The 9,942-nt window shown below is 42.2% G+C and overlaps 1 long non-coding RNA gene across 1 annotated transcript; it reads left to right on the top strand.

Moving 5' to 3' along the window:
• The first annotated feature begins 4,075 nt into the window (after positions 1-4,075).
• LOC115350544 lies at positions 4,076-9,269 on the top strand. The gene is made up of 2 exons (XR_003926490.1): positions 4,076-5,321; positions 7,919-9,269. It is a non-coding gene; the product is annotated as an uncharacterized LOC115350544 (long non-coding RNA).
• Positions 9,270-9,942: the final 673 nt, after the last annotated feature.

Consider the following 9,942-nt stretch of genomic DNA (forward strand, 5'->3'; position numbering starts at 1 on the left):
ACTCCAGTGACAGATGTGGCACAACAATAGGGAGCTAGAACAACAGGCGGAGGAAACACCAGGATGGGAAGAACATAATTGCAAAGGGAAGGTCAGGCAATTATATAACTCTTCGTGCAGACACCTCGTTCCCTAGTATATATAATATTTGTAGGGTTTTTATCATGACTGTAAAAAGCTTAGTTTATCATGACCAAGGCTGCTGTTTAGATGCATGTCTGAGGGGTCTAGGGTAAAATATCTGCTCAAAACTAGACAATGCAATGGGGAAGGAGATTACAGAGCAGTGAACTAGTGAAGACACTCAGATATGAGAGGTCCAACTGCAAGGCTTTGTGTCAGACGAGGCAGAGCACCTACTTTACTCCAGATCAACATCACGGGTACATGACCTAGCCACTGGCTATGGATCCTTCCAGACCGGCACTTGTTCTCTCTCTCCTTCTCACTCTCTTTCTGCAGTTCCACTGTTCCTGAATTTGCCAGCCAGAGCCTTTACAATGCTTCCTAAATTAAGTTCTTTCTTCTTGCCAGTTTCTTCCTGCAAGGTTCAAGCTTAATATTCAAGTACACTTCTTCACAGGTTCAGAGAGACTTTCTCTATGCATTTAGGTTACAGTATTACTTTTGTTTTCTATTCTCCCGCAAGAGTTATTTAGGACCCATAGTCTTATTTCTTCCTATGTCACTTAGGCTTCTAAAATTCTCAGTCTACCCGGACTCTAGCTCTCTCTGTGGGCCTGTATTAGAAGCTGAAAAATATGACACTGGCCTCGGTTCTTGACACTTAATATGGGGGATTTCCTTCTGACAGCCATATGAGACGAGTAAATATTGTTACCTTTTCCCAGTGGGAAACTGAAGGCAAGGGTGGTTTCTGGCACACCTGAAACACATGAGCCTGAATCAGAATTTTGGAATGTCATATTCTAAACTCCTACATAAACCCAAGGCATTTCATCTGTTCAGTCTTATGACTTTATTTTGAAGGTCTTTTGTCCAACCTGTCTCCTCTGTTTTTACCCAGGTATCTTCTAAAAGAAGATGTTATGCTGGCATAGTTACAAGCAAAGAATACAATAAAGATTTAAGGGAGTTTCCTGGAGATTAATGGTCATTAGAGTGTCCTTTGTCTGATCATTACTTCTTAACAAACACCCTATGCTGAGGTAATTTCTCTTTTAAAAAGGAAATTTAACTCAAAACCCAACCAATCCAAAATAACATGAATAAGGATTTCTGGTTTTATTTATATACCTTTGGTTTTTAAGAAGTAACATTCAACTTTTGTTGTTCCGTGATGCTTTATTTTGCTAATTCTGCTTGTTCTTGATACTTGTCAACAAGAACTAATGAGATATCAAGAACTAGTGTTCATTCCTGTTTGCTGCTAAATAAGTTTGTAAAACCAAGCTTGTGGTTAACTTAAGATCATAAGCAATCACACATTTTTCATGTTTAAAACTGAATGGAAAAATAACTGTTTTGCAAGATGAGTGTTAGGAGATCAAATCTGTCACTCCTGATCTGATGGTTGTCTAAATTGTCTTTCTTTTGTTCTCGGCTCTTTGAAAAACTCTCTGAGGAGGCATCATCAGAAGTTTCCTATTTGCTTAGGAGTCGATCCAAGTGTAAAAGTTTCCACCATGTTAGATGTTGATTTCATGGGAGATTCCCTTACAGCATTTTGCTAGGCATTTGTACAGAGCAGTAAAGCAACAAAACAAAACAAAATGCTTCAGGAATCATATAATTCAGTAGCTGTTTGTTGTTCCACCTGAAGTATGGAATCAGTACAAATTTGGTCCTTATCTTTTGAAATTGGTGAAATTTTGGCAAATCTAGTAACTGTGGTGGGTTGACCTTGGCTGGTGACCAGGTGCCCACCAACCCACTCTATCACTCCCCCTTCTCAACAGGACAGGGGGAGAAAATATGATTAAAAGTTTGGGGGTTTTGATAATGACAGGGAGATCACTTACTAATTGCAATCATGGGCAAAACAGACTCCACTTGGGGAAAATAATTTAATTTACTGCCAAGTAATTGTAACAGAGTAGGATAGTGAGAAATAAGAACAAAAACTAAAAACACCTTCCCCTGTGCCAGCATGGGGTCTCTCCATGGGATACAGCCCTTCACAAACTGCTCCAGCGTGGGTCGCTTCCCCGGGCTGCAGTCCTTCAGGCACAGACTGCTCCAGCGTGGGTCCCCCGCGGGGTCACAAGTCCTGCCAGAAAACCTGCTCCAGCGTGGGCTCCTCTCTTCATGGGGCCACAGGTCCTGCCAGGAGCCTGCTCCAGCGTGGGCTTCCCACGAGCTGCAGCTTCTTTCCGGGCACATCCATATGCTGCAGGGGAATCTCTGCTCCGGCACCTGGAGCACCTCCTCCTCCTCCTTCTTCACTGACCTGGGGGTCTGCAGGGCTGTTCCTCTTACATGTTCTCACTCCTCTCTCCCAGCTGCTGTTGCAGAGCAGTTTTTACTCTTTCTGAAATCTGTTCTCCCAGGGGCACTACCAACATCACCAATGGGCCCAGGTTTGGCCAGCAGCGGGTCCATCTTGGAGCCGGCTGGCATTGGCTCTGTCCAACATGGGGGCAGCTTCTAGTATCTTCTCACAGAAGCCACCCCTGTAGCCCCCCTGCTACCAAAACCTTGCCACCTAAACCCAATACAATAACAAATCTTTACCCTTGTTTTATTAGCTAGAAGGGATGACACAGCTGAAAAGTTGTACTAAAGGAAAGCTCTGCACTAATGGCTGCCTGAGAATTCTGGCCTGTCTTTAGGACTGACAGGGAAATAGAGGCGAAAATGATGATTTTCCAGAAACATATTGAAGTGGCAACTGAAGACTTTTGAACTCTCTGGCAACTTCAGAACCTTCCAAATCTGAACTTAAGGGAATCTCCTTTTGGTGGAAAGGAGTTTCCCAACTCTAGTACTTGATACAAGTTTCACTGTCATCCCAGAGACATTCAGGATCCTTGTTTGTCTCATCTGACAGCATTTTATAGTGGTGCTTTGTCAGCAAAACACTACATATTCTCTTTTGCTTATACTTTAACCTTTCCCTTGACATGGAAAATGTACAAAGGACAGGAATCATATCTTGTTTACTGTTACCTGTAACCTAACAGGAAGGCAAAAGATACAAATTTCAGAAATAGTATCATACTGATCCTGAAGTTGTCTATTACATTATTCTATACATTTGTATGTCTTTATATGTATGCACACATACATATGTATGTATACACACACAGGCTCATATACATACACAGAGAAATACACAATTGCATTTTTCTGTGATTATATTTTTAAAATATTACATTAATTATACCTAGATAAAAAGTTTCTGTTTAAAAATCTATTCATGTAACATTTAGTGTTATTTCGTACATTTCATTTTGCAAGGTGACTTTGAAGCATTTTTATTGGACAGAGATTTTACATTTTAAGTGCATACAGCTCACAATCAGGAGATCCATTTTACATTTTTATGTGGGCACAGATTCCCTAATGTAACAGCTAGTATCATTGGTAAATTATTTCTTTATGTTGTATATGCCAAGCTACAGACATATAAATGCAAAGTGTGTACACATTCTGTTAAAAACATTTTCATTACTGAATGTAAATTGCATTATTTTTGCCAATGCTTATTCTTCAGTTTTTGTGCGAAGATCAAGCAAATCCAGACTCCTTTTCCCACTATGTCTCTTTTAAATTGGACATATTTTTAAGTGCAGCATTTTATACTGAAAATTGCTATTCTGGAAGAAATTCTGAAGAAAGCATAAGGCATTATTAGATTTTACTGTTGAAGAGCTGGTAATAAAGGTAAAGAATCTTGCTTTTTTGAAATGTTTCTTGCTTGTGTTTGTTAAGCTTTCCCTGAAAGTGTTTAGTTTGCATTAGATACGACAACCCCTTCTGTGTTTCTGCATTCACTTATGCTCTCAAAGCCTTTCGATCCTAGCTTGTTTGTACCATCAGTCTTTCTTGTAGTACAGTGCTCTTCAAAGCCATCTTTATAGTAGCCTTCAAGCTATATTGTACACTTCTAAGGGAATTTATGCTAGGTATGAAGTACGGGTTCTGTGATGGGGTTTGTGAACGATAACTCTAGGTTGTTCCCTGCACCAGCCACCTCTCATGACGTTCAGTGTCATGAGAGCTTTGTGAAGGAATGGGACTGACTTACCCAACTTGCCAGGCAGGAGCAGAAGATTTGCACGTGGGAGATATGTCAGGCAGGCTCTCTACCCCTGTTAGTTATACATCATTTAAATTCCCTTCTTTGAATCATCGTGTTAGTTTGTCACAGCTATTGACAGCTGCTATCTGATCAGTCTGCTAGTGCCAGTAGTATCTTGGCAACAGCACAAAAATAGCTTTCCCCCCTTGTGAGTAAGACCAGTCTGCACAGACAAATTAGAAACGTGCTAAAGACAAAATAAACTGATATTGTGGGCCAGATTTTCAGCCTTACAACTGTGCTGCAGACAATTATTATATTGTCCAAAGCAGCCGATGGAGGATTCCTCCAGAACGGGAGAAAGCAGCTTCCAAGATGCTATATTTTTCTCTGTAGCCTTTTTGTTAGGTACGGGTGTAAGAGGACGCCGTTCTGCAGGAGAGACCCACAGCCAGGAGGGTGAGTTTTTGGCTGGCTGCTCCCAGCCAGCTCCAGCTAGGAGAAAGCAGTGTCAGCCGAGCCTTGGCTGGCTTGGGAGTTTTTCAAGAAAAAGCTGGGAGAGCCCTAGCAGAGGCTCCCCGCCTCTCCTTTTGGGAGATCTTCTAAGCTGAGGGGTTCGCGCTTGTCCCTGCCCATGGTGCCCGACCTATCTGAAGCGTCTGGGAAGCTTCACCCGTCCCTCTTGTGCTCCACGCGGGCAGGCAGGGCACGCAGCCCAGTAAGTCCAGACCCCGCGATGGTCTCCTGCCCAGCTCCCTGCCCCTAAGGAGTCCCGCGCGTGGGGTGGGGTGCGTGGGGTGCCTACCCACAGATTTGCCCGTGATTCCCCGGCCACCGCAGCCCCTCGCCCCCTCCAGCTGGGTGAGCCCCACGTCTGCTGCGATCGGGTGATTCCTTCACCTCCACAAACCCCCAGTTGCGGCAAGTGGGAATACCCTGAGGCACAGTCCCTGCCCAGGCTGGTGTGAGAGGTGTAGCGGGCACTCAGCTGTTGCGATCTACATCCCGGGGGCCGCAACTTTTGGATTCACTTCTGTGGAAAAAAGGTGCATTCTCTTGGGTGGACTTGCACAAAACCCTGGAAAAGACCTGGGCTTTCCTGCATTCGGGCAACAAGGTATGGCTGAGAGCTAGTATGGAAGCTAGAATTTGCTGTATGCAATGAATTTATCCTAAAGCTGCCAACCAATTAACCTTAATTAGGATTTGATTTCATATTGTAGTGATTACATGTTACCTAACCCAAGGGAAAGGCACACCTTTATTTTTTTAGTGCGGGGGGGAAAAAACAAAACTTCTCTGGACTTCTGTGGGAAAGATGAACCCCAGTCATACTTCCTCTTCCTCTTTTGGGACAAGAGATGTCTAAATATATGAAAATGTTTTCAGAAATTTCTACATATAAATCCACTTCTTTTCAAAACCTACACTCCTTGACAAGACTATTTTGCTTCAGCCCCGAATCCTCAATTAGGTCTTGCCAGGCATCCTGCTGAGAGCTTGCATGCACATTCATTATGTTTTGTTAACTCTAATAGAATCTGGATGGGAAACCAAAACTATAGATAACATTTTATTCAGTTTATTTTCCCTTTGACTCTAATTTTATTTCTAATGCCTGAATAACTTCTGTGTCTGAGACTCACAAGCGTATTTATTTGACAGTGGAATAGTCTCCTCAGAGAGGTTGTAAAAATGGTATCAGCTGACTCATTTGAAATCAGACTGGGCCAAACTTTCAGGAGCATACTGTAGGGAACTATCTTGCATTTGGATGGCTAAGAATGACCTCCAGGTCCTTCCTATATCTGCTTTCTACTATTCTTCCATTTCCCATGTTCACTGTCCCAGTTTGTTGAGCACAGGCAAATATTTCCTTAAAAGTAAAGTAAAATAAAGCATTTCTGACATGTATATAGTTTTTATTTTTCTTTTTTTCCCTTTTTTTTCTTCACGTCTTTTGTTCACTTTAGGAAAAGTAATTTCCTCCACGTAAAGAAGGACTGTTTATTTACTTTATGGGTTCATTTCTTCAGATCTTGAAAAGGTAGTTCCTAAATGTGTGGTTTTTCCTTTTGTCTTATTTTGCAGATTTATTCCAAAGCATAAACATTACTATGGGTATAAAAATGATTTTGTGCTTTCTTAAAAAAAAAAAAAAAAAAGCCAGGATGCATATAATAACTTTTCACTAATGGATCCAAAGACTGAGGGAAATTGGGTGCCAAGAAAACTTATTTCCTGATTGAGGTTACTCATTACCAGTACTGTATAGATAAAAAATCACTCTACAAAGAAGAGTGATTCTGTTTGATGTATCTGTATTTCTGTTTATACATATAAGCATATACATAGCAGTGACCCTTCCAAAACTGAGCAGAAAAAACCATTTCACATGGAGAGCATAATTCACAAGCTGGTGACACTGTAAATATGATCAGGTTTTAATTTATGTTGATTTTAGTATTATCTGTAATTGCTTCCCCAGAGGGCAAAGTTTATCTCAAATTGAGTTCAAATGTAAAAAGTGAGGAAAAAGTCAACAAGGAAACCGTGACCCTAGGCCTTATTTCTATTCTTGTTGAAGTCAGCAAAAAAAGATCAGAGCTGTATCTTTGTGTTCCAAGAGCACGAAAAACAGTGCAACTCATGAGTTAGGCAGACCTGTGCCGTTTTAACATTTTTGCCTTTCTCCAAGAGACTGAATTCAGACTGTAATGAGAGAACAGCAAATTCCCCCCAAATGTAAATGTGCAAAGGATATTACCAAACTCTTTCACGTACGTTTTGTTCCTAGGCCCAATTAACACTACTACCTTTGATGTCCAAAAGAACCGGCCGCCTTAAGACGTGTAGCTGCTGAACGTGCTTAGGTTAACCGGTGCCCGTGTATTGCCAACAGGCGCATTCATAGCAAGAGCGGCCAGTCCCGTTGAAAACCAGGCAGATGGCAATGTTACCACAGCATAATATGATAAGGCTTAAAGCTGTGGTCCCAGGACCCAGTCCTCTTAAGACTTTTATATATGCTAAGGTTTATGGGCTACTTCCACTGATGCCATAGGACATACTGTGTCTCTGAAGGTGAAAAGTCTCAGAAGCTTCTGTGCTGTTGGCAAGCTGGTGAGACTCCTGATGGTAAATGCTGGGATTTAGGGTTTTGCCTTCCATTAGTTTAGACATTCACCACACGGCTAAATCCTTATGTTAATCTTTATGCTTTTTGTTTGAATACCTATTTGGTGGTTAAGAGTTCTGTGAAGTATATACACAGATATCATGGCATACAGTGTTATCCTTTTCTCTCTTTCCTCTGCTGACATGTTCCAGGTCTGTTTTAAGGCTACAGTAAGCCCAGTGCGACACTACAGAGAACATAAGAGCTCTGCATCCACTAAACATCCCTAAGAACAAAGTCCATTTTGATTACCGAGTTTATGTATTTCTAGGACGCTGCTTCTGGTCACCGGAATGTAATGTGAGGTACAAACAACTGGCTGTAGTTTCTATCTGCAAACAAAACCCCTTCCAAAGCTTAGTATATGAGTCCTGAGATCCAAAAGATCAGCTTTACTATATTATGTTGTCATTTTCTGTGGTTATGGATGTAATCGAGGAACTGAAAATAGAAAAAAATAAAATAAAAAAGGAAGCATCATAACAATTTATCATTTAGTTCTTCAGAACATAACTATGGATTTTTTTTTTCCCCAGGAGTGAAAAGAAGTGACTTCCATTTGTAGGAGGTGTATTATGGACTTTGTCAGGTTACTTACAGACTGGCTTCATTTAGGATTTCTTAGTGCAGGTCTGGCATTTGCCCATTGCACTGTTGTGCTGGAGGTCTGGTATCCCATTTCTGAAATGTCTAAGCTGTTTTCTTTTAGGACAGCAAAGTATTAGAATAGCCTGGGGGTTTTTTTGTTTTTCCCTTGTATTATGCCTTACATGAAACTGGATTATTTCCAAAGGAAAAAGTTTGACGTTTTGTGGAAACAATATGTAAATAGGATTTGTTTGCATGCAAGCTCCACACGCTGTATATGTGAACCATAAACATATATATTTGCACCTCTGGATCAGAAGAAACAGTGATTTGATCACCTGAGGCTGTTGAAGAACAGTACAAATGACCTGCTTCAGGGTATAAATTCTGGATATAAATCAAAATTTCCCAAAGTGCAGGAATATTTTCTCTGCCAGATTCATTGTTACCTCCAGATCAAAGAGCTGTTAAGATGAAACAACTGGGAGAAAAGCTCGGGGCATGCCTCCACAGATCGGAAATTTCACGGAGACAGATCTGTTGCACACCTGGAGCCCCCCCCACTCTCCGTGATGTACACGGCTCCTTGTAAGAGCACTGGGACGGCGCTGAGCGTGGGCTGCTAAAGCCTCCGAGACTTGAGGTACCTCAAGCACCACGCAGAGATACAGATTTACCGGGGGCTCTCTGGGGCCTTCCACGTGGCTTTTCTCCCTCCCTTACCCCCAGCCGGAGCAGCGCATTCCGCAGCGCCACATAGCCCAGCTGTGTGCGTGACCGCCTCTAGGTACAAGTGGAGCAGATACATTTCTCAGCACCGCTCCACAGATACCTCCTCAGGACCTTCTTTTGCCAAGGCCTGCCTTGGATAAGCTTGCTTCGTTGACGAAATTTCCTCTGCTCTGGAAAGTTGCTACGACGTGCGCGTGAGCAAAGCCTCTTCGCGCCACGCGGGGTCTCGTCGGGGGTTTGGGGCGAAGGGAGCAGGCGCGGTGCGAGGGCAGACGCCGCGGTGTCCCGTGAAAGGGAGGCTGTTTCCTCAGGAGGAACGGGCAGTCGGTCTCGGAGCTGGCGTGATCCACGAGACAAGAAGCTGTGCCGGAGTGGGAGCACAGAAAGCTCTCTGCTGAGCTGCAGTTCTGTGAACTCTCTGTAATGGATTTAGGTATTGATCTTGGAGTATTTATTCATCCTCAGGTTTTCACTGAGCTGTCAGGTTTCATCTGAATTAACAAGTAAAATTTCTGACTTGCTGTGCTGTGATTTTTTCATGTGTAAATATACAATGCCATGATAATACTTTTGTTCAAGCCCTTCTTCATACCTTGCTTCCTGCCACGTTCGGATGATGAAGGATTTGGGGAATATTTTACTGTTCTTTTATTTTTTTTTCCTTTTCATTTTGAAAATATATTAATTCGTGCTTAAATCCACAGAAATGAGAGGTCTCTGAATAAACGTTCCTAAGGATCTCTAAGTAATGTCCCCTGTGGCTGGCACATTAACACTCAGAGTCCCATGCGACTCTACAGGTTCTATACTAAAGCAGTGCTTTAGACTTGAGGCCAAATTCTGGCTGGTAGTACATACCAGCAAATCCACAGCCAGTAATGTGAGGAAAGGTAGAAATGGGCCACACAGATTCTGGCTCTTTGAAGTATTACAGAGATGCTGTTTCACAAGCTTTTCATGATCACTTCACAAAAGAATATTATACAGTGAGGCCTAGAAGCCAGAAAATAAATCTGCAAAGGTGTTTATTCATATACAACTCTGGAATGGACAGTCCTTTTCACAGATCACTTATTTTAGGTAGGGTTTTTTTTGGCAGGGGGGTGGGTGGTTGTTTGAGTTTTGTTGTTGTTGTTGTTTGGTTTTTTTGGGTTTTTGTTTTGTTTTTTTGAGAAAAGAAAGATAGGAATGGGGAAGATCGAGGAGTTTGGGCAGGAGCATATGAGGGAAAGAGACTACA

The sequence above is a fragment of the Aquila chrysaetos genome, chromosome 14 (genome assembly GCF_900496995.4).
Source record: "Aquila chrysaetos chrysaetos chromosome 14, bAquChr1.4, whole genome shotgun sequence".
Classification (NCBI taxonomy): domain Eukaryota; kingdom Metazoa; phylum Chordata; class Aves; order Accipitriformes; family Accipitridae; genus Aquila; species Aquila chrysaetos.